Source organism: Protopterus annectens, chromosome 10.part0 (genome assembly GCF_019279795.1).
Source record: "Protopterus annectens isolate FY-2018-M chromosome 10.part0, PAN1.0, whole genome shotgun sequence".
Taxonomy (NCBI): domain Eukaryota; kingdom Metazoa; phylum Chordata; order Ceratodontiformes; family Protopteridae; genus Protopterus; species Protopterus annectens.
The window spans coordinates 1,669,582,844-1,669,608,226 of NC_056744.1; the positions used below are offsets into that span (position 1 = coordinate 1,669,582,844).

Here is a 25,383-nt window from a genome sequence, read left to right on the forward strand (position 1 = left end):
TTACCTTGCATGACAGAATGAATAAAGTTAAGCTCCTTGAAACAGAGACAGAGGAACTGACTGCAAAACTAGTGACATGGTTAAGGGGAGGGTTTGTCTTAATGGCTAGGTCTTTATCTCACAGATACAAGGCAAAGGGTTTGACTCTGACCTCTAGTTATTGGCTAGGTTTATAAAAGTCTGCAGACGTGTAGCATAGTATTTACCTATGAACCCAAGAACTATGAACCTAAGTAAGCACATCATTGTGGCTAGAAGAGAGAAATGTGAAGCCACCGTAATACTCTCTGGAGGAGTGAGACATGAGGCTCACGTACATAGATGACCTATATCAAGAATGAGTGTAATGCAACAGCTGTGTGTTTAGAGGGAGGTGAAGCTGGATCTGAAAAAAGGATAAGCAAAGCCCCACACTATTTGTCTCTCTCTATACCAACCTGACTTCTTCTATTGACTCCTGGTAGTCTCAGATGATTAAACTGGTCTTCAGGAATTATGGTGAGCAGAGAGGCCGTATACTTAGAAGGAAGAAGTTTTCTTCTGCAAGGTAAAATGTGGGCTCAGTCCCCTAGGCAGACCTGTATCTGTTCATTATACAGAAGTTAGGAGTAACTATGGTGGCTAAGCCATATCCAGGGTCATGACAATAGAGGAAAGTGACACCAATTAGGTTATGCCATCATACACAATGGGCCAGATTCCAAAAGACGTGTGTAGGTCTGTTTATAGAGATAGTAACTTAATTCAGTGTAAGGCCTTAGTCCAAGAGCAGATTTTTTGGAATCTGATCCCCAGTGTAAGCCAGTCTATAAATAGGCCTTACACCAAAGTAAGTTACTTACATGGAGAACAAGTCTTTTGGAATCAGGTGAGACTTATACAGGGAAAGTCACTTACACAGAGCAAGTCTTTTGAAAATCAGGTCAATAGGTTAAGTAGGGCTGCTAAATACTAAGCTTAATTCTACAATGTGAAAATCAGTGAATGCAAACACTGCAACAGTTGCGTAGTGATTTAGTCCCAGCATCCAGTAAGAAAGTACAGTTGTGTAAAATCTAACCATAGCAGTAGATGAACTTGTCTTCACTGTTGCAGTATTATTTACATAAAGGATCTCCTGCCAAGGAAAGCCCAATTCTGGGCAGTAAACCAAAGTCTTAGTTCTTACAGGATCGTACGTCACATGTATGTTCCCCACACAAGGAGTAAGGCATAAAGGTGACGTACGAATGCACACACTCAGAACTGAAAATGCCCCAGAAGCAGAATGCCCACTGGGACAAGGACAACATGTGCACCCAGAAGGAGAAAAAGGAAGAAGGAGATGAGCCCCTTGGTCAGAAGGGCAAGACAAGGACAAGGCTGGAGTTAGAACAGAGGGGGTAGTAGGAAGGGAAAGAATACTGCAACAGTGAAGAGGACATCTGCTGTTATGGTAAGATAGTACTATGTCCATCCATAATCACTACTGAAATGTTCTTTAAACTAAAGGAGAGTACAGGAGTGCAAGAGGAAGGTACAGAACAGCCCTTTACAAACTCATGCAGGATAGCCCTGGCAAAGCCTGCCCTGGCCCTGGAAATAACATACAACTTGTAATGCTTATTGAAAGTATGAACAGGGGACCAAGTAGCAACTTCAAGGATGGAATCATTATCCAGACTCTTGAAAGAAGCACCAGAGGAGGCAAATGCCCTAGTAGATTGTGTCTTTACTGATGAGGAAATATATTTTCCACAAAAAGATTAACAAGAAATGGCCTTAGAAATCCAAGAGGATATGGTTTACTTAGAAATAGCCATACCCAAAATTCTGAGATGAAAGGAAACAAAAAGCTGTATTCATATTTGTGAATAACTTTAGTTTTATACAAATAATATCGGAGCTGTCTATGCAAATCCAAGGTGTGAAGAACCTTCTCAATGGCAGAATGTGGAGTATAAGAAAAAGGAAGGACAATGAATAGACTGATTAGGGGACGACTCATAGACCACCTTGGGCATAAAAGAAGGATTCATACCAAGAAACTCCCTGTCTCTGTGGAAAACTAAGTAGGAAAGGAAGATGAAGTTCAGGTACAGTCTTGGCTGAGATGAGAGCCAAAAGAACAGTCTTCCAAGTACAGTTTGGTAAGGAAGCTGAAGAAGAAGGCTCTAAAGGAGCCTGATTCAAAGTACAGAATTGGGTCCTAGGAAGGAGGAATATGCTTTCTAGGGAGGCCTGATATGAAGGATGCCTTTAAGAAATTGCTTGACCACAAACTAGAGGAGGAGTCAAGGGTAGAAAAGCAAAACTTGCTCACATGTGAGTTTTAACTGAAGAAAATGCCATCCCAGCATGGAGCAGATCACACAAGAGAGAATCAGAGCAGCCTCCATAAATATGGAATCCTGATGGTGAGAAAGGCACCAGACAGAAAATCTCTTCTCTCTGGACATATGCAATTTCCTGGTAGTGGGTTTTCTGGCCTCCTGCAGAACCCAGAGCATGTCGTCAGAAAAAGTGCATAAAAGGGATCAAAAGCCTATCACCCACAGTACCATCTGAAGTGTAGACAAGTGAAGATGAATGGGTGACCCCTTGTCTTGTGTGAGAAGATCCACCCAGTGAGGTAACTTGTCATGATTCCCCATGGTGCAGTGAGAAAGAAGAGGGAAGCAGTGCTGCCTGGGCCAAAAGGGAGTCACTATCAAGATTGTGGGAGTGTCCTGCTAGATCTTTTGCAAGACACATGGTAACAGAGGAAGGGGAGGGAAGGCATGCAGAAACACCCCCTTCCAAAAAAAAGACAGGGTGTCCACCTTTCAAGCCAGAGGACTCGGGAATGGAACAAACGAGAGAGAACGTTATCTGATCAGAGTGGAGGCAAAAATATGTACCTGAGGAATACTCCTCCAATGGACAATGTCCAGGGAAACATCTCTGTGAAACATCCATTTGTGAGCTTGTGTACTGGACCTGCTCAAGGAGTTTGCCACTAAATGCACTCTGAGGGAGTGTTAACTATCTGAAGAGTTACTTGATACTGGATAGCTACCCAGACCTGAAGAGCTAGTCTGCAAAGACAATAGGACTTTGATGTAGCATGTCATCAAGGAAGGGGGCACACTGTGGTGATGTCTGTGAAAATTTTGAGAAGCCAAGGATGAAAGAGGGAAAGAAAAGCCTGAAGAGCCAGAAGTAGAGCCCTCATCTCCTTTACACTGATGTAGTCTGACTATGAGGAGGCAAGAGACACTGAAACTTGAGAAGGTGACAGTGCGTACCCCACCCCTGACTAAGGCACCTGTAAAGAGCTCCTGAGTCGGAAATGGAACTTGAAAAGGAAGCCCAGGGTCGAGTGTAAGTTGATAAATCCATCCCTGAAGCTCAAGCTTGAGACAGGGAAGGAAATGTGCCAGGAAATTCATGGGATGGGAATGCTGAAACCAGTGAGTTGAAGTACCACTGACGTTTCCTCATATGCAGCATGGTGAAGGGGAGCATGGGAATGGTGGAAGCTATGAATCTGAGAACCCTGAGAAAATCCCTGGCTGTGACAGCCACCAGAGGAAGAAGGGTTGAAAAAAGGCATTTAGAGACAGAGGTATGGGGGGTAGGTAGAGATGTAGGGACTGTGTGAAGTCTGCAGTGGAGGAAAATATAATCCTGAGAAAGTGTCTGAACTGATTTCAGGAAGTTTAGGGTGAACCACAGACTCTGCAACAAGGAAGTAGTACGTACACCTGAGATTATGAAGCACAGTACTGGAGAAAGGAGCTTTAAGCAAATCTAGTAAATCATCTAGATAGAAAAGGATCTGAAATTCTCAAACCCTCAAAAAGCAATGACAGGAGCAAGGCATTTGGAGATTACCCTTGGGAAAGTAGAAAGGCCAAAGGGCAAAGCAGAGAACTGAAAATGCAAGGGAGAGCACAGAAACAAACATTTCCTGAAAAGAGGATGGATGGGGATGTGAAGGTTTAAATCATTAAGATCCAGAGAGACCAGAAAGATCTGGGATAAAAGAAAAGGAAATAATGTTTGCAAAGATAACATCTGAAAGGAAGGAATCCATAAAAAGGTTTTCAGACAGGAAATATCCGGAATTGGTTTCCAAGTATCCTCCTTTCATGGGAACAAAAACATCCTACAGTAAAATCCCTTCCACACTTGGGACTTTTTGCAATTGTTTTTGTGGAGTTTTTTTCATTAGGCCTCAACTGAAAATGGGTCATTGGCCCAGTGGAGTTTCCCCATCAAAAAAAAAGTAAATAAATAAAAAAAAGAAGAGGCATGGCTTGAATGATTCCCTGAGCCAAAAGAGAGTGAAGAACCTCTCAGAAATTAGAGAAATATTTTAGAGAAAGTTGAGAAATGCCTGAAAAGGGAGGAAGGGACTTCCAATTCATGAAATATCCCTAACGGATAATGTACAGAACCCAGAGTCTGAAGTGAGCTGAAGCAAATTTGGAAGAGACAAGGGAACCTCTGTGAAGGCAGGAGGAAGCAAGCTGTCAAACAGAACACAGTTTATCCTGGAAAGGAGGTTTCTAGGGGCAGAAGTCTGAGTAGACTTAACAGGAGGCACACACCTAGATACCTTCTTGCCCTTAGTAAGAGGGAGTGGTTGCCTATGAAAAAAAGCAGACTTGGGGGGATAATTCCCCTGAAATTTGGAAATAGGCAAAAAAATATATATTTCAGCTCCTGCAAGACTTTACCCTTGTCTTAGAGAGACTTGAAACATTCAGCTGCACCAGAACCAAAATGATTTTTATTTAACAGAGGATTATCCAAAAGTTTGGCCTTAATGTCATCAGGCAAAGTCTGAAGAGGAAGCCACAAATACCATCTCATAACTGAACCAAAGGCAGCAGCCTTGGAAGAGGAATCAGCTGCATCAATGCTACATCTGATTGGGTGGCAGGCAACTTGAGAAGTACAGCCCAGGAAGGAAAGGGCCAAAGCCTTCCTCTCAGAGTCAGGAAGGACATAAACCATGTTAGAAACCTGAGACAGGAGGGCTAAAACATACCTGGTCATTTGAGCCTGGTAGCCGATGGCTCAAAAGAATAAAGTGGCAGGAGAATAAACTTTTTTTGCCCAGCCTTTCCATAGCTCTACTACCCTTATCAGAGGGCAACAGCTGTACAGCTAATCAGAGGAGACTGACGTTACAGAAGGGTCAGCAGAAGTGCATTTATAAAGAAATTTGTGTTCCTCAGGCACTTTATAGAATCTGTCTGGCTTCATACGTGCAGGAGGCTTAGATTCAGGGACTCCAGACTCTGTCAAGAAAGTATCCAGAAAGACAGCCAGAACAGGAGGAACAGTAGATGGCTTAGGAAACTCAGGCTGTAGGAGCTCATCAACATCTTTTCTGAATCTCAGAGACTTGAGAACAATCCCGCTTAAAATAATCCATTATGCGGGCAGTGGTATCCCCAAAGGAGAGTTCTTCCAGGGAGGAATCTGGACTTTTGGAATCCTCCTCCTCTGAACCTTAGTATAAAGGGAAGGGGTTGGGGTTGGGAAGAGTAAGATAAAGATTCTGCCCTTCAGTCCAGGTCCTCATCTGAGGAATCTAATTCCCTGGTCCTCTTGAGTAGAGTGGAAGACCAGGGAGGAGCAGGCCCAGAGACCCATTGATAAAGCTTCAAGGCCATCATTAAATAAACCCTGAGTGAAATACTGCCATTCACACTGGGGATACTTAACAACATGGGAAATATGCTTTGTTATTTGCTTCTTTTTCTGTGGAAAATCTACACAAACCACCCTTGGAGGGACAGATCCTGGCTGAGATTGAATAATGATGATAGGAATCTCCTCCCTAACTTATATTGGAGAAATCCCACTCAGTCCTTCAGATATAAATTAGCAGAGGTCCCCCCTTAACATCATGCACAGATGTGTGAAAAGCCTCTGAGGATGTGCAAGAATCTGGATCCATGCTGGCCTCCAATGGGGTTATAGTAGAGGAATCTAAAGCAACCAATGGATGATCCTCTTGGCATAAACCTCAAGAGAGACATCCAGAGGAGGCTGGACAGGAGCCAGATCAAACCTAACTTTTTTGTCCTTTTTTTTTGGCAGACAGCTGGCCATCGGGATGGGAGGATTTCACCATAGCACACTGAACTATCAACTTCAGATGTTGGTTCTCCAGGTACATGGACAAAGAGGAGAGATGACTATATATAGTTTTAGGCACAAACACACCTGACAGATAACAGCATTGCTTATGACTGTGGGAAGCACCTAAACAGAAGAGACACCTGTTGTTACAGACTTTATGGGGAATCTGCCTCCCACACTGACATTTTCCCTTCTAGATGACATGAACACAATACCCATAATAAATAAGAAAAAAGTGAAAAAAAAACTGGCCATTTATCTGAAAACACAGCTTGGTAACAAACACAGCAGAAAGGCATTCAGACCAACATTCAACAGTGGTGTTCAGATTGGCAGGAAAGAAGTTCTCTGCGCATCCGTACATCACCTTTATGCCCTACACCTTGTGTGGGGAGCATACCTGTGATGTACGATACCTATAAGAACTAAAGGCTTTGGTATACTGGCTGGATGTTGGGCTACCCTTGGCAGGAGATCCCTTCTGTAAAGAATACTGCCACAGTGATATGGAAGGAGTTCTTGTAGTGCAACTGTAATTACACATTCTGAAACAGGTTAGTGTTGGTTGTGGCTCTGAAATTAAGGAATAGACATCATGTATGTCTGTAATCTTGGGAAATGTGTGTGATGAAGAATGCATCACGTTGACCTTTGGAATTAGTGAATAAATAAGATATAGACTGACTTGTGGGATTGTGGCAGTGACACTATGAAGTTATGGAGCACATCTCAGATGCAAAATTACCTGTATGCATCTATGACAATGGATACAGTATGGCACGTGTGTGTGTGTGTGTGTGTGTGTGTGTGTGTGTGTGTGTGTGTGTGTGTGTGTGTGTGTGTGTGTGTGTGTATGGGGTTGGTAAACAGATTGCAGATGCATAGTTATGTGATCTTGCAGGCTATGGAATACACTGCAGATAAATACATCCTTATTAGGGTATAAAATGTTAGGGAAACAGATCTGAGAAGCAGAATGCCTGTTGTGGGTCTATGTTATTAGAGAACAAATTTATGAAAAAGAATAGTGAATGTGAGATTATGGGCATTGAAACACATCTCTGAAACAGAATACCATATGATCCTTTGAGGACATTAGTTACAGAATATCTTACATGGCTCTGTATCACATAAATATAAATAATATAATTAAATATCAATATATAAATATCTTACATAGCTCTATGGTGTAGAGAACAAATCCAAGACACACAGATGTGTGATCCTACAAGGCTGAGAAACAAATCTCTGACACAAAAGGACTTGTGTGAGCCTGTCATGATGGGTAATAGACCACAGAGGTAGAATAGTTTGTTTGGGTTTATGGTGTTCAGAGGACAGATCTAGTATACAAAATGGTGCATCTTATCATATGAGGCTATTAATGTAAGAATAAAACTTTTCTGCTAAGTGTTGCTGACATGAAGTCTACACCCAGGTAACTACATCATCAATAAAATACCCTTTGAAAGTTGATTCACTAGTTAGGGATCCGGGAACTCATGTAAATAGTGACTTAGCCTTCATCCAACATGTGCCCAAGGTAGTAAGAAAACCCTTCTATGTTGTTCAACTTATAAGAGAGGCCATCGTAACACTACTTGGCCCTCATCAGACCCATCATAGAGTATAATGCCCCCTCAATATGCACCTTCCCAGATACATGCAGCAACTGGAATTTCCACAAAGGTTCCTTACAAATAGAACACAGGGAGTAAACACAATGTCCTATGCTGATCGCTTCAAAGACCTGTCTCTTTACTCAGTATCATGTAGGCTTAGGAGATCTTTGTCTGGCATACAAGGCATCCCTGGACCGTGGTTTGATGAATCATCGTGCACATCTGAAGAAAACAATCAGCATCAGAACTACTAGATTAAAAGACATACATTTTGCTTGCAACATAAATCGGACATACTGGAGAGACAGGCAAGTCTCTCAGAAAATTCTTGTTCTGTGGAACACGCCCCATCCATGAGAAGCAGAGCTCCTACCTATCCCTATGTAAGTGGAACTTGGACCAATGGATGGGTAATCGGAAATTCATTGCTGGTCTAGCTCCTATGTCTCTGATGGAGATGGACAGAGGCAGTCAGTAAGTCACCCTTGTAAATCAAATATAAATCAAATCAAATTTGTGGATCACATTTGTCTTGCACAGCTAGGCTTTTAAGGGCCCTATTGGTCGTTAACCATGTTCATAGGTTCATAGGTGTGTACTAGGCTATCAGGTCCCTCAGGAGGTTAGTATTTAACTAACCCAGCTTTCCTCTTAGACTAAAGCAACTAGGAATTGTAGCTAATTTAAGCAAAACCACAAGCTTGAGTTTTGGCACTCAAGGGTGAGTCAGTATAGTTAACTATGACTAGTTCATCTTAGCACTAGATAAACAACCTTAATAAACTCTCTGTAGATATAATAATTTGGGAATTTAGCTTGACCCCTTTGTTACCTAGTCTAGACACATGCAGAAACTGGAAAAACATTCTGAAATGCATAATACCTGGTACAGTTCTGCCAATGTACTGACCAATACTATGAAACACTCAATGGTAGGGAACATATTAGTCCCTGCTTTTAAGTTGCATGCCAGTTATGGGCTACCAGTAATGGGTGCTACTTATGCATGTAACCCACAACCTTCAGTCCCTATAAAAGTTCATTACTGGGTCACTTTAAAGAAAGCATCTCTGACCCAGTCTTTTTTTAGGCAGTGCCATGAGGTCAAAACTACCAACATGAAAATTTCATCAAAACACAAAATAAAGGTAATGCTGCTAAACACTAGGAGTTTAAACATGAAACTGCACTCATTGCAAGCATTCTTAACCCTGGAAGATGCTGACATTTGTGGAGTCAAAAGAAACCCGATTCAAAGCTGTGAAGAGCTCCCAGCCATACCAAGTTACTCATCCTATCATACATTCAGACCCTAAACCATGGGCAGCAAAGCAAAAGGAGGTGAAGTTTCAATATATATTAAAGAAATACACACCCCCAGACTGGTCAAACAGTATGACACAAATGAGACACTCCATCTGCATTAACCGTTGACTCCTATTCAAATCACAGCTAGCTACAGGCTCCCAACTTTGACTCAGGATGCCTACTCCATATACCTGGACCTCTTCATATTATTAAGATTCAACCCTTTACCCTGATCCTGGGCGACTTTAGCTATCCAACCATAGATTGGAAGAACGACTCATGCCAAAACACAAATGCCCAGAGATTCTTTGATTTCATTAATGCAAATGCCTTGGACCAGCTGGTGGAAACACCTACATGAGTTGATAATATCTTGGACTTGGTATTAACCAATATGCATAACTACTGTAACATCCCTACACCATCATCCTCCCTGGTAATACAAGACCACAAAGCAGACACTTTTGAAGTCACAATCTCCCCAATCTCCCCAACCCCCCCCCCCCCCCCCAGCTAGGGTTAAACAAAAATGTTCTTCAAAGCTGATTACAACCTCCTGGGAGAAGGTATAAACAGCTTCACAGCCACATCCCCCTTCACAGGAAGTGGGACAAATGCCCAAACCTACACCAAAGTACTAGACAAGCATTTATATAGCTGCATGGAATCAGGAATACCGATCAGGACAAAATCCTCCTCCTTAAGGAAGAGGAAACCTGTTTGGTGGACATCTGCAATAAACAAACTCTATAATAAAAGGAAACAAAAACTTGCTGTCCAGGACCAAGAAGGAGCAGGTGCCTAATTGGAAGCAATCTCTCCTTAGCTTGAAGAAGCACATAAGAGCACTAGTGAAATCCTTCAATGCAAACTTCCAAACTGGCCACATCTACTAAAGACAATCATAAGGCCTTCTTCGCATATGTCTGCAATCTCAAAGGAAGCACTGAGATCTGCTTAGAACTGGTGGTCAAGGATACCATGTATACAAATGCTGTAGATATAGCCAAACTGCTGGCAGAGAGGTTCAGTGAAAACTTCACACCTTTGTCTCATCATTAGTAAATCAGGACATCCCAAGCACCTGTCCCCTCCCCTTATCTCTAGGGAGTAAGTCATCATGATCCTCTCAAAGGGAAAAGATACAGCCACCATGGGAACTGATAATACCCCAGGCTGCATTCGACATGAACTCAGGCTGGAACTTGCAGCACCATTAGGCACCATATTCAACCAAAGCCTGAGTACTGCCTTCATCCCAGCTGAGTAGAGGACAGCAACTGTCATCCCTTTGCAAAAAGGTGGCGCATCCACCGATCCAGGAAATTATAGACCTATCAGCCTAACTAGCCTGATCTGTAAGGCCATGGAAAGGATTATTGTGGACCTCATTAACAAGGACATCGGAAACCTCCAAACAATTGATCCCAGTTTGCTTTCATCAAAGGGAGGTCATGCCTATTAAAAGTACAGTTTTGTACCTACCATAAATGTAGATGTTCGAGGATCCACATTGCTGCAGTCCTAACTATTGGGTAGTCCGCTGTCCAGTCGGCCCGAATACCAGAGTATAAGGCTGACGTCGGTCAGGGCGCATTAGACTGACGTCAGTACGTCAGGGTACTAATGCGCATGACCAACGTCATATCCTCAGTCTTTTCTTGCCCCAGATGTCAGAAGACCCTAAAAAGACAAGGCCCAAAATACCTGCACCAAAAATATGTACAATATATACAAAAATATATACAAAAATATCAGCATATAACCTCACCTACACAACCACCCCTAAACACAGAGGGAAGGAGGGAGGGTAAATTGGACTGCAGCAATGTGGATCCTCGAACATCTACATTTATGGTAGGTACAAAACTGTACTATGTTCTTCATTCCACATTGCTGCAGTCCTAACTATTGGGTAGAATCCCAAAGCAGAGGTAAGGGAGGCTGGCAAATCATAAAGAAGCAGGAGCTGACAACATGCCTTGCAAAATAGCTGTGGCAAAACCAGCCCTAGACTTAGAGTAGAGAGGAAGGTGATAATGCTTAGAGAAAGTATGCACTGAACTCCAAGTAGCTGCCTCCAAAATATCCTTAGTTGCCACCCCCCTTAGAAATGCTGTTGAAGTGGCAGTAGCCCTAGTGGAATGAGGCCTAATCCCAGCTGGAATCTCCTTGCCATGATGGGAATAACAAAATGCAATGCAAAACCCAATCCACCTAGAAATAGTTTGTTTTGACACAGGCTTGCCCTGCGAACTCAAAGCAAAAGAAACAAACAACTGCAGAGACTGCCTAAAATCCTTAGTCCTGCTTAAATAACGCAATTGCCTGTGTACATCTAAAGTGTGCAAAATCTTTTCCCCCGTATTTTGGGGGTCTGCATAAAAAGTAGGCAAATGAATAGTTTGGTTTAAAGCCACACTAGAAACCACCTTAGGCATAAAGGAAGGATTAGTACGTAATGATACCCTATCCTTATGGAAAATCAAAAAGGGCTCTACTGCCATAAGGGCCTGCAACTCAGACACCCTTCTTGCAGAAGTAATAGCCAACAGAAAAGCAGTCTTCCATGACAAGTATTTCAATTCAGCAGTAGCCGCAGGCTCAAAAGGTTGTAGAGTAAGTTTTTCCAACACAAAATTGAGATCCCAAGCAGGAGTAGGAGCTCTACGTGGGGGTCTTATATTCTTTGCCCCTCTAAGAAACTGCTTGAACAAAGGATGCGAAAACAATGGTGGGTCACAATCATAGTGAGCTGAAATTGCTGCAGCATGAATCTTAATGGAAGAGAAGGACAAACCTTTGTCCAATAACTCAGTAAGATATTGAAGAGCCACACTCAAATTAGGCTCAGAAATCTCCAAATTCTTTGCTGTACTCCAAAATAAAAACCTCTTCCATTTTTCTGCGTACACTTTCCTTGTACTAGGTCTTCTAGCTTCCATAATCACATTTAAAACTTGTTGAGGAAGTTGAGACCTGCTGTGTTTCAACACAGAATATGCCAGGCTGTTAGATGAAGAGAGTGAAGCTTGACATTGAGCAGATGACCGTCCTTCTGAGATAACAGGTGTGGAATCAAAGGTAAAGGCCATGGAGGCTTCCTTACCAGACTCCTTAGTAGTGGGTACCAGTGTTGCCGAGGCCAATCTGGAGCTATTAAAATCATCCTTGGCTTGTCTTGTCTGACCTTTAAGAGCACCTTTGGAAGAAGAGGCAGAGGTGGAAAGGCATACACATGAAGATTTTTCCAACTGAAAGAAAGAGCATCCACTTTCCAAGCTGTGTGATGAAACCCCTTTGTGCAAAACTTTGGCAGCTGGTGGTTTAGTGGAGAAGCGAACAGATCTATGTCTGGAGTTCCCCATGACACTGTCAATTTCTGAAATACATGAAGATCCAGTTTCCACTGTGGGGATCCATGATTTGTCTGCTTAACACATCTGCTAAGGAGTTCTGTGCTCCGGCAGAAACCTTGCCTGAAGAGTTAGTTGCAAGCTGAGCTGTCTCCCATAAAATCATTGCTTGCCTGCATAGAGGATAAGAATGTGTTCCCCTTGTTTGTTGATGTACCACATGACAGTTGTGTTGTCTGTTAGAATCAACACCTGCCCTGGAAGAAGTAACTCCTTGAAAGCCATTAATGCAAACTGGACTGCTAACATCTCCTTCATGTTGATATGTAGATGCTGTAGTCTGGCAGGCCACTTGTCTTGTATCCACTTTCCATTTAGATGAGCTCCCAAGCAATGTCCGAGGCATCTGTCGTTAAAATCTGACTCGCCTCTGGCCGGGTCACAGAGAGTCCCTTGTTTAGGTGACATTCCTGAGCCCACCACCAAAATTCTTTTTGAAGGCAAGGTATTATTTGAATGACAGTGTCCAAATCCTGGCAGTGCTGTGTCCATACATTTTTGAGATACCATTGCAGCTTCCTCATATGCAGTTTGGCATTGGGAAGCACCAGAATACAAGATGCCATGAACCCTAATGCTTGAAGGACTGTCCTTGCAGTCAGCACGGACTGATGAGATAGTTGATGGAAGTAAAGGGATAGACTCTTTTGTTTGTCCGGGGTTAAAAGGCCATCTGGGCTGCTGTATTCAGTCTCACACCCAGAAAGTACATGTCTTGAGAGGGTACTAGACTGGACTTTATTTCGCTCACAGAATACCCTAGGCATCTTAGCACTGCTATAACATATTCCAGATGCTGTAGAAGGTCTTCCTTTTCTTGAGCCAGAATCAGGCAGTCGTCCAAGTAAGGATAGATTTGAATTCCTTTTAGCCTGAAGTAAGCTATCACTGGAGCCAGAACCTTTCTGAATACTCTGGGCGCAGTAGATAAGCCAAAGGGCAATGCAGAGAACTGATAATGAGAATTTCCAGCTCGAAAACGCAGATACTTCCTGCAACTTAGTCTTATAGGCACATGAAGGTAAGCTTCCTTGAGATCTAAAGTTACCATCCAGTGATCTTTGCCCAGCAGAGGTAAAAGCTGTTGTAACGTCAACATCTTGAACTTGGGAATGTCCAGATAAGTGTTGAGGATAGATAAATCCAAAATTGGTCTCCACGTGTTCCCCTTCTTTGGTACTAGGAACAGGCGAGAATAAAATCCTAGGCCCCTTTCTGATACAGGGACTGGCTGAATGGCCTCTATTTGGAGTAACAGAGAAATTTGCTTGTGAGCCTCTTTCCTTTGTGGAGGAGGAACATCTGGCATGCCTTTGAAAGGGGGCAATGTATGGAAATAAAACCTGTAACCGTGGTGAATGATATCCAACACCCATCTGTCTTGAGTAATTAAATCCCAATTTTCTTTGAAAAGAGACAGTCTTCCTCCCAAAGGAGCTGCCAGATGAGAATCTACTGGCAGCTGAAAAGGCAGGTCATTGGGTCTGTTTACGAAAGGACTGACCCCTGCCCTCACCAGAAGTCTGAGCAGGTGAACTCCTGTTCTAGGCCTAAAAGAACCTTGAGCTCTGCCCCTACCACGTCTAGACCTACCCCTAGACTGGGAATCATAAGCAGGATATGTCCATCCCTTAGTAGGCCAATTTCTACTAAACTTCGGCCGCTGCACCTGCAAAAAATCTTTAACAGTTTGCATAGACTTAGCTTTGTCCTCCATTTTCTTTAAAACTGCTTCTACAGGCGAACCAAACAACACATCAGACTGTAAAGGAGCATCCAAAATCCTCGTCTTAACATGCTCAGCTAAATTCTGATCCCTCAACCAGGCATGCCTGCGAAGAACAGAACTAGTGGCAGCCACCCTCGAGGAGGCCTGTACAGCATCAAAACCACATAGCAAAGAATGCTTACCCACTTGTTCAGACACATGAACTAAATCCAGCAACTCTTTACACTCAATACCTTCCGCCAAAGCATCCACCTTAGATTTCAGTTGTGAAAGGAGATAATTTTGATATTTTAGCATGTGAAACTGACAATTCAACGCCCTCATGGCTAAAGTGGAAGAAGTATACACTTTCTTTCCCCATCTATCCAAAGCCCTAGCCTCTTTATCAGTGGGAACAGGGTTTTTAACCACAGAGGCCTTAACACCTTTAGGTCCCTGAGAAATAGTTTCCGGGTCTGCCCTAGGACTCTTAAAAAGATACTTATGAGCTTCAGGCACCCTATAGTACCTATCAGGTTTAACAGGAGCAGGAGGCAAAGAATCAGGGTTCAGGGAAGCCTCTGCAAAAACATCTTCCACCACATTCAACACAGGAGGTATAGCTAAGGGCCTATGCTGGGGTAAAAATAAGAATTCCCTAAGCCTTTTCCTGGAATCAGAGTAATCCTGGCCTTCCCATTTAAAGTGCTCCCTCATGGAATGCAGTGTCTCTGAAAATGAGAAATCCTCAGGAGGAGAAGCTGTAGGAGTGGAATCATCCACATCAGAATCAGAATAAGGAGGAAACTCCTGCAAATCTTCCGCAGAAGACTCAGAAGCCTCTGAACACTGTTCAAAACTATCAAACTCAGGTTCCACCCTAGGCCTCTTATCAGGAGGGGGCATAGAACCTCTAATCATAGTAATCAAATCTTCTGCCATTTTAAGCATATGTTTCTTAGGCACAGAACCTGAAGTGCTAGGAGAAGCCCCCACTGAAGCTAAACTTGGCCTACCTCTCAAAGAAGTTTTGGCAACAGAAGGAGAGGCTCTAACTACCTTGGGAAGAGAGGGAAGAACAGTTACCTGAGAAGCCCCTCAGCCTGGCCTACCTCCTGAGAAGGCACATCCTGTAACAGTAAAGTCTCTGCCTGAGACTCCAAAGAAACTCCTGGCAAAACCTCTGGCTCCACTGAGTTTTCTAAAGAACCGACGTCCGGGACTGCCGGTTCATCAACCCTAGGCTTCGCTGTTTTGTCCTTGCGCTTCTTGGACGAAGCGGGCGTCGGAGCATCCGACGGCATTTTATAATTGCAACGCTTCCCAAACACTAACCTGGCACAGTCTAACCTTCTCTTAATAGTGCGTTTGTTAAACCTAGCACAAGAGCGGCATCCAACAACGTCGTGCTCAGGCCCTAAACAAGGTATACACAAAGTATGGTAATCTCTATGAGGTATCTGTTTCCCACAAGAAATACAGTTATTCACTTTTTCTGACATCCGGTTAAATACTGAGGCAAGAAAACCAAAATGTTCCCCAACGGGGTACTTAGCCAACTCTGATTCGGTCTGAAACTCCGACTTCGGAAATATTTCAGAACGCCAACCTGCACTCGCAAAACTGCTTCTGCATCGGACCATGCGGCAAAAAAGACTGAGGATATGACGTCGGTCATGCGCATTAGTACCCTGACGTACTGACGTCAGTCTAATGCGCCCTGACCGACGTCAGCCTTATACTCTGGTATTCGGGCCGACTGGACAGCGGACTACCCAATAGTTAGGACTGCAGCAATGTGGAATGAAGAACATCTTGATAGACTTCTTTCAAACAGTCACCAAAGCCATGGACGAGGAGAAGACAGTGCACACCACCTACGTTGACCTAGCCAAAGATTTCAATACTATTCCCCACTCTAGTAAAATAGATAAACTCTCTTAACTAGGCATCAATCCACATGTTAGCAGATGAGTAGCATACTGGCTCACTGATAGAACCCGACTAGTCAAAATAGGGGAAGACACCTCAAGCAATAGACCTGTAATGAGTGCCGTACCCCAGGGCTTGATCTTGGGGCCTTTGTTGTTTGGGATATACTTTTCTGAGGTGTATGCCAAAATAAGTGGGCTATGGCTGACTAAGTTTGTAGATGACTGCAAGCTGGGCATTGTCACAGATTTCCCTAATAATGTGGGCATCCTCCAAGAGGGTCTCACCCAAACAAATGACTGGTGTCAGAAACATGGCCTCAAACTGAATGCTGAAAAATGCATCATCCCCTTTGGGGAGAGTGATATTCCCCACAAATTATCACATTGATAACAAGGTCATAAGCACACAAATCAATCGTGAGGGACTTGGGCATCCAGGTGGATAACAACCTGACTTTGGACCACCATATTGCCTCCATTGTATGGAAGGCTCTCTACATGGCCCACTTCATTAGTGCATTCATCCAGGGACAAGGAGGTTATAACACCCCTGTATTCTTCCCTTATAAGACCCATTATAGAGTACAACACCCCTTTCAGCATGTACCTCACAAAGCACATGCAGCAGCGGAAGACACCACAGAGACTCCTCTTCAGGAGAATCCAGGGCCTCAAACATCTACCCTACACAGAAAGGCTAAAAGCCCTGTTCCTCTACTTAGCCTCTCACAAACCCCTCAGAGGTGACCTCTGCCTGGCACACAAAGCAATCTTAGACCACGCCTTGACGGGAATGCTGCATATTCTCAAGTCATGCTCCACTCGAGTAACCCACAAGCGAGGCTTCAACCAGGTCTGTGACATCAATAGGAGTTGTTGGCGGGACAAATTTGTGTTGCAGAGACTCCTCCTTGTAAAATTTAAACTTGTACTACACTATTCAGGTAGTCTGTAACTTTACTCAATGAAAACAAGGAGTTAGTTCAGCTGTTATGACACTTATTCTGCAAACAAAGTAGACATCTAGTTTAACAATGAAAGATATACACAAATAACAACGTCGTACTTCAGCTTACAGCATCAGATCTGTAAGGAAAGGAAAATCAAAGTCTTTGATACCAAAGAAAAAAATTCAAGTCTTTATAGTGTCTTTTCTGCCTGTATCAGCAGTTTAGAGAATTTTCCAGAATAAGTCTTTCTTTTGAAGCTGGTCTGCTGACAGTTTGTTTTCCATATTTCAAACATTCTGTTCCTGATGGAGAACTCCTCAGCCTTGCTCTTATATTGCACATCCTGTTGACGAAACACAGCTGCATACAAGAGTTCATCTTGACCTGCTTGTAGATATTAAATTTCACAAGCTGTATAGTTTATAAAAGACAAAATATTTTACTTCTGACTCCTAACAGTGAATGCCAAGCTATATCTTTTTGCCAAGTGCACTCTACAAACTGAAATGCAGAATATTTATTTTACATTTTCAAAAACGGAACATGACTCAATTCCAGATAGTTAATATGACTATAATGCCTAACACTACTAATACAGGATGTATCAAACAACTTAGTTTTTTTTCCCCTGATTTTGACCAACCAGTAAAGATATCCCACCAACTGTGAGCAGTATCGTTTTTGGTCTTTTTAGCCAAGCTAAGTAATTTATCTTTAGCAATGATGCTTAATGCTTCAGAATACTTTTATTTCTTTTTTCCAAGTATTCTCTGAGAAGTATTGTTCATTATGTTTTTTAAATTATCCAAAGATACAGATATATTGGAAAGCTGTATTCAAAGATCAGCTGTGGGAGGATGTCTCTGCTGTCTTTCACAAGATGCTGGTGAAGCAAAGTCTAACGGTACGACCTGCTCTCTGTATGTCACCAACTGTCTGAAGAAGAATTACTGTACTGCTCTGTACTGCTCTGCAGTGTTTTTCCTCCAGTCAATGTACAAAGTTTTTAGGAAAGAAGAGTCGACTCCAAAAAAAAAAAAAAAAAATCTGCGCAGGAATGTTACACTGTGAGAGGTACCTCTGCAGGTCACCTCCCTGGTTGTTCTGACTGGTCTGGTCTCGTCACTGTAAAATTTAAAATTGTACTACACTATTCAGGTAGTCTGTACCTTTACTCAACGAAAACAAGGAGCCAGTTCAGCTGTTACGACATTTATTCTGCATACAAAGTAGACATCTAGTTCAACAATGAAAGATATACACAAATAAAGCTGTACTTCAGCTTACAGCATCAGATCTGTAAGGATAGAAAAATCAAAATCTCTGATACAAAAGAAAAAGTCTCAATCTTTACAGTGTCTTTTCTGCCTGTATCAGCAGTTTAAAAAATTTGCCAGAATAATAAGTCTTTCTTTTAAAGCTGGTCTGCTGACAGTTTGTTTTCCATATTTCAAACATTCTGTTCCTGATGGATAACTCATCTGCCTTATTCATATCTTGCACATCCTGTTGACTAGACACAGCTGCATACAAGAGTTCATCTTGTCCTGCTTGTAGATATTAAATTTCATAAACTGCATAGTTTATAAGAGATAAATTATTTTACTTCTGACTCCTAATAACAATAAATGCCAAGCTATATGTTTTTGCCAAGTGCACTCTGCAAACTGAAATGCAGAATATTTATTTTACATTTTAAAAATAAAAAACTCCAGCTTTATTCTAGCTTTACTCCGTAGCATATCTCCTACTCCGAGGTGATCTCTGCCTAACCCAGAGCTGTTGGAAATACTACACCTAAAGAAATCCCAATCCCTCCGAGCTACACGCTCTAGGGACCTAAACCTTGTCACCACAATAAACAGGACATGCTGGAAGGATGGATTCCTGTCCCAGAGACTTCCTATACTCTGGAACAAGCTACTCATCTATGTCAAGCAAAGTTCTTCATTAGCACTCTTCAAGAAAAATCATGATGAGTGGATGGGAAATAGGAAATACACCCCGGGGATGACTTCTTTGTCTCTGCTGGACAGTGGCACAGGAAAATAACTTTCTTGGGTGGCGTAAGCTATGGAACCTTGCTGGCTAGGCTTGCGTAGGCCCTTGGGCCGATAGCCTAGTACCTACCTATGAACCTATGAAATCCACTGAAATCCATTTTTAACCTATTCGTTACTCTCACACACCTCCTGTGGAATAGATTCCCTCTCCATAGCAAGCAGAGTACCTCACTATCCCTTTTTAAGTACAACCTGGATGAATGGATAGGGAACAGAAAATACACTCTTGGGATTCCACCTGAACAGGGGCATCGGGTGCTAACTTGCTAGAACATGGACTAAATTCTTGGCTAATCTTGTAAGAGCTTTGGGGCCAATAGCCTAGTAACTTTCTATGATTCTATAATAGAAAATATTTATTAATGTTCAGCATTATTACAATCAAAGCAATGCAATACGATACTGTCAGGATCAACCGTATACTGAACTGCTACAATCCTTAACATGTATATTATTTGATGCAGCACAACATTACAATATTATGTCCTCATTTTTTTACCCACTCCATATCAGACTGCACCCATTAATTGTACATTTCCATCATAACATGCGCTACTCCTACGCACATTGCCAATCCTGAAATAACATATGTAGCACACTAAGAACATCTTATTTTACCAATATTAAGAATAACCATTTTAAAAGAAGAAATTTACAATGCATTCAGCACAGATAACCATATAAAGAAGTCATACAGTGCAGCTATAATGCATAACTTATTTAAGAAAAAAAAAATCTATACTTCAACTACCAGAAGGCATACCTCTCAAATGTCCATGATATTGACCTATATTTGTGCTCTGGCCTTTGCAAATATTGATTTTCTGGTAAATCATTGAGGATCACAGTCAATAATGCTTGAAATTAGAGCTTCATAATTCATATTGCTCAGAAGATGCATGTCAGTATAAAATATGTCATTCCATTAGCTCTAAGTGAATTACAGTAATATTTAAATTATCCTTGATTTTGGGAGGCATTATGTTTGGCTGTTTCCTGAATTCTTGAGCAAAAAAAAAAAATAAGAGACATGCCAGAATATGAGCATTTTATTCAAGAAAGCTAGCCAGCTCTCCAAACTTTAAAAATAAAAAATACCAAGATAATACAGTACAATGAAAAGGTGGAAAAATCACTTTTTCACTTAAAAGCAAGTTTCCTTTCCAGCATATTACATAAAACAACCCTTATTTTCATTTGCCAAAGCACACCTTTATACATAATGTAGCAGTAGCCACCTACCAACATATTTAATCCTTGAAATCTTTTAGGCCATATAACTCTCCCTTTTACCCTATCCATTCCACTCCACAAGATTGTCTAAATTTGGAAATGGATCTGTTTTCCAATTCTTTGTGATAACCTTCTTAGTAAACACTATTGTAAACAACAAGCCCAGAGATTCATGAAATGATGTAGCAGGCTTTTCTCTGATCATGGCTAATTTATGATTCAGAGACATTAGCAGCAATGAGGCAAGACCTCAGAACTGACTAATTTCCATGTTTCTAAATCACAGTTACGACTACAACATGCAGATCATTACTGATCTGTATATTGCAGTAGTCAACTGCTGCTCATGTAGGCACTGACATCATCCTTACTTTCCACATAAACGCTGGTAACCAAAACACACACACACACGCATGCACACACACGCATGCACACACACGCATGCACACACACGCACACACCTTTCCTCCCATCGTTTCCCCCACTCACTGACCACTATCATAGTTCTAGTACTGTTAGGGCACTCATAGTGCCCCTGGTGGCTTGTGCGTCTCCCCAGTACCAGACCCACTAGAGTGAGTCTTGAAATATGGAGACTGAATGATCAAAAAATGGACTTAGTGTATATAAGTTCAAGATGGCCACTTATCAGGATACTCCCTTTTCTCCATGCTATGGTGATCTCAGAACTGGTATGTGTAAGTTCAAGGGTGTAGGGCGCTTGCCCACCCTGCAGAAAAGAAGTTTAAACCAGAACAGCAATCTTTGAGATTCACTCTTTTCCTGGGTTTTGGTCTTTTTTTTTTTTTGTTGCTTCTTAACACTCATTTCAACTGCCAGCATTTCAACAGGGAGCTGCCACAGCACTGCATTAGTTTATGTGCTATTATGACATTTATTTCAATAGGGGGCTGCCTCAGTACTGTATTAGTTTATGTGCTATTATGACATTTATTTCAATAGGGGGCTGCCTCAGTACTGTATTAGTTTATGTGCTATTATGACACATTTATTTCAGTAGGGAGCTGCCTCAGCACTGCATTAGTTTATGTGCTATTATGACACATTTATTTCAGTAGGGAGCTGCCTCCGCACTGCATTAGTTTATGTGTTATTATGACACGTTTATTTCAATAGGGAGCTGCCTCAGCTCTGCATTAGTTTATGTGATATTATGACACATTTATTTCAATAGGGAGCTGCCTCAGCACTGCATTAGTTTATGATCTATTACAAGACATTTACTTCAATAGGGAGCTGCCTCAGCACTGCATTAGTTTATGTGCTATTATGACATTTATTTCAATAGGGGGCTGCCTAAGTACTGTATTAGTTTATGTGCTAGTATGACACATTTATTTCAGTAGGGAGCTGCCTCAGCACTGCATTAGTTTATGTGCTATTATGACACATTTATTTCAATAGGGAACTGCCTCAGCACAGCATTAGTTTATGTGTTATTATGACACATTTATTTCAGTAGGGAGCTGCCTCAGCACTGCATTACTTTATGTGCTATTATGACATTTATTTCAATAGGGAGCTGCCTCAGCACTGTATTAGTTTATGTGCTATTATGACACATTCATTTCATCAGGGAGCTGTCTCAGCACTGCATTAGTTTATGTGCTATTAGAACACATTTGCAGAATCCCTAGTTTCTAGTTTTTCTACTCATTCCTGATCCCTGTAGTGATGACCATGCCATTATGGCATTTTTATTCAAAGTATCCCCGATGGCTATTGCTCCCCCAGTCCCATATTAATGCCCATGACATGAAGGCATTTCAAATATGCATTATCCTTGATGTCCAGTGACCTCCCCCAGTCAACATCCTATGGTCAAGGTAAGGAACTGAACACAGCAAATTTCATGACATCTGTGTGGCGCCCATGCTGATCTACATGGCCGAGTGAATCGCTTAACATGCAGATGTTTTCCTGGAGATAGTTCCAGGGGAGAAGACAGATGAATAATTAGCATACATTTCTCCCCTGGACTACCACATTAGCATTCAGCATGGCCTCGGGCCAGCCATACTCAGTGTTGCATGTCTTCACATTGCAGTACCATGCTAGGGCTATTGTTAAATACCAAAAGGGTACTGCAATGTACACATGAAGATGTAAACATTATGGTATCTTCTTAAACCTGACATTCTTTTCATTCTTAGTACTCTGAATCTGTCTATCATAGCCAAGTAACAACAATGCCTTATATCACTCAATCACTCTTAGTTGATATAAACCCAGCCTAAAACCTACTACCTTTGAACATAACCCAAAATATTCTTAAGTTCCAATAACACCTTCACTTCAGTTCCAGTAAACGTATCTACAGTTGCAAACGTCTTGTTTAATCTTTGAGGAATACAAAATATTTGTGCAAGCATTTCCACCCACATATTCTAAATCAACTAGAATTAGTTATATACCATAACAATTGCCATATTCATATCCATCACATTTTTGCCATATGTAAGTGAGATAAGTAAGGGAAAACAATTTAATTCAGTATCGAACTGCATTGGTGAACCATCATGCTCAAGAGGACAGCAACAAGGGACAAATGAAAAATATCCGGGTGAAAAACGTTGGTGCATTGATGCACAAAGATCCGTACCCTTTTTTTCAGAGAAAAAAGACAGGACAACAATGACCACAAGGGCCTGATAATATTGGAGGATTACCGACCAAGAACTGCTGATTTTACTGCGTCTTCTGAGAGCACCGGTGATCTAAATTACTTGTTTAGGGCTGCAGCTGGAACACTTGATCCTCTGCGGAAAGAAGATTATGTTGTATGCATTGGATGGGGACTGATAAATTATAGCTCACTGAATGAACATTTCTTAAACAAGAATCAGCTTAAAAGGAAAGAATTTTGGCAAGCATATGAGAAAAGACATACACATAGATACCAAAATCCATGGTTGTTTCATTGGATGATACCAACTTTTAAACACTGAACCCAGCTTACCTATTTGGATCTGAAGAAGGCTTGAAAAGCGCTTGTCCGTTGTTTACATCAGAAAGGTTCTTCATTTTTATGTTCATTTTTTCGAACATAAATATAACCACTAGGTTTTTTAAAATTGTTTTGATTAACAATGCAGCAGTTGAAACCTTTGAGAAAGCACGTATAAAGGAGATATATATAACATGCACGATGGGAATACTTCTAAAAATTGTTTTATAATTTGAGTAAAGAGGAAAGGACAGCCCTGGACTTTTTGTGTCATGATGTCTCTATTTCAGTGAGACCGGCAGATAAAGGAGGACTGCTGGTCCTTATGGACTATACTTATTATAGAGATGCAATGTTCAGTATATTAAATGACAATATGTTTTACCAAAGAGTTGGATTATCAGCAGGTACAGAAATGTAATATGTCAATTTACAATGCATTATTTGAATGTTTACAATACTGTGCTATTAGTTTAAACCCGTTTAAGTACTTTATTACTAAGGATCTAGTTATACCCATTATACAGGGACTTCCTAAAGTCCATAAACATCTAGTGTTGCCCCCCATGAGGCCCATTGTGTCAGAGAGGGGCTGGTCTATGGATCCTCTCTCTATATATGTTGAACACCATCTGAAGGATATACTTAAAGAGAAATAATATTTTATTAGACATCAAACAATTTTTGAGAGATCTTTATGCATATACCAGGTCCTTAGGAATGGGCAGGAGAGTGTTGATGATTACTATGGACGTACAGTCCCTATTCATGGTCATTCCTAATGTGGTAGGTACAGAGTTATTTAGGCAGTATTTAGTACAGGATGGCCTTTATGATGCACAATGTGTTACTTTATCATCATTGCTCATGGAATTGATCCTTGAGAATAACATTCTTATGTTTGACGATGTTTTGTTTAGACAGATGGATGGAGTGGCCATGGGCACTTCGTGTTCCAATGGCTATGCCAACATCGTCATGGCTATGTGGGAAAAAGTAGATCTTCTGAGGGAATTTGAGGGGTCCCTGAGATTTTATAGGAGATTTGTGGACGATCTTTGGGTCCTTTGGGATGGTGATGAATTATCGTTTGCACCTTTTTTCTCCTATTTGAATGAGACTACGAATTTCCTCAAATTCTCTATGAAAAGTTCATTTGATGCCACTGATTTCTTGGATGTGAAGGTGATCCAGAAGGCTGGAGGGCAGTTTGAAACAGAGATCTTCAGGAAGGACTGTTCAAGAAGTAGTTACCTCCACAGAGTATGCACCCCCAGCACATTTTTAAAAACATTGTAAGAGAACAAGGGCTTAGAACGTCAAGGTTAACAGCTAACCGTACAAAATTTGAACTTAGTGAGATGAAGGTGAGACTTTTACAGAGGTTATGCTGAAGATGAGCTTCAGAGAACCTTGATGGAGGTCTCTGGGAGTAGGAATTTGGAGGGGAAACCCTATTTTTCTGAAGGGACTCCACTGCCTTTGCCAGTGGGAGGTACATGTAAACCTATGAGAATGTCAGTTACTTATTCTAGTAAAGTTAGGTTACGGCAGGATGTTTATCACAGGAACTGGAACATACTATGTCCTGATGAGAACATTAAACAACTGGTAGGGGAAGTCTCGAGATATACCTTTAAAAATAAGAAAAACCTGAAAAGGTTACTTTGTGGACCTCAGTCCCAACAGGACTCGCCACAGAACCCTAGTGTGATCAACTTTGGTACATTCCCTTGTGGCAAGTGTAATTTATGTTTGCACATGGACTCCAATGGTGAGTTTTTACATCTAGATTTGAATAGGGTGTTGAGATTTAGACTTTTAGCTAGTTGTAATAGTACCAACATTGTCTATCTGGCATATTGTCTGATCTGAACTTCATTTTATGTGGGTATGACGACACGGAGGTTAAGGGATCGGATGAGGGAACACCTCTATGACATTGGGAGGATAGGTTCATAGGTACGTACTAGGTCTGCCCGAAGGCATTTATAAGCCTAGCCAGAATGTTGGCAGATACCAATGCTCTGTCAAGGCATGTTGAGAGGTATGGTGCTGCAC

General features: G+C 41.6%; 1 protein-coding gene across 1 annotated transcript in view; it reads right to left on the reverse strand.

Annotated features, from left to right (window-relative positions):
- The window catches only part of LOC122813876 (zinc finger protein 271-like), a 313,716-nt gene that overhangs the window by 200,003 nt on the left and 88,330 nt on the right, over positions 1 to 25,383 (reverse strand). The gene's annotated exons all lie outside the window — the stretch shown is intronic.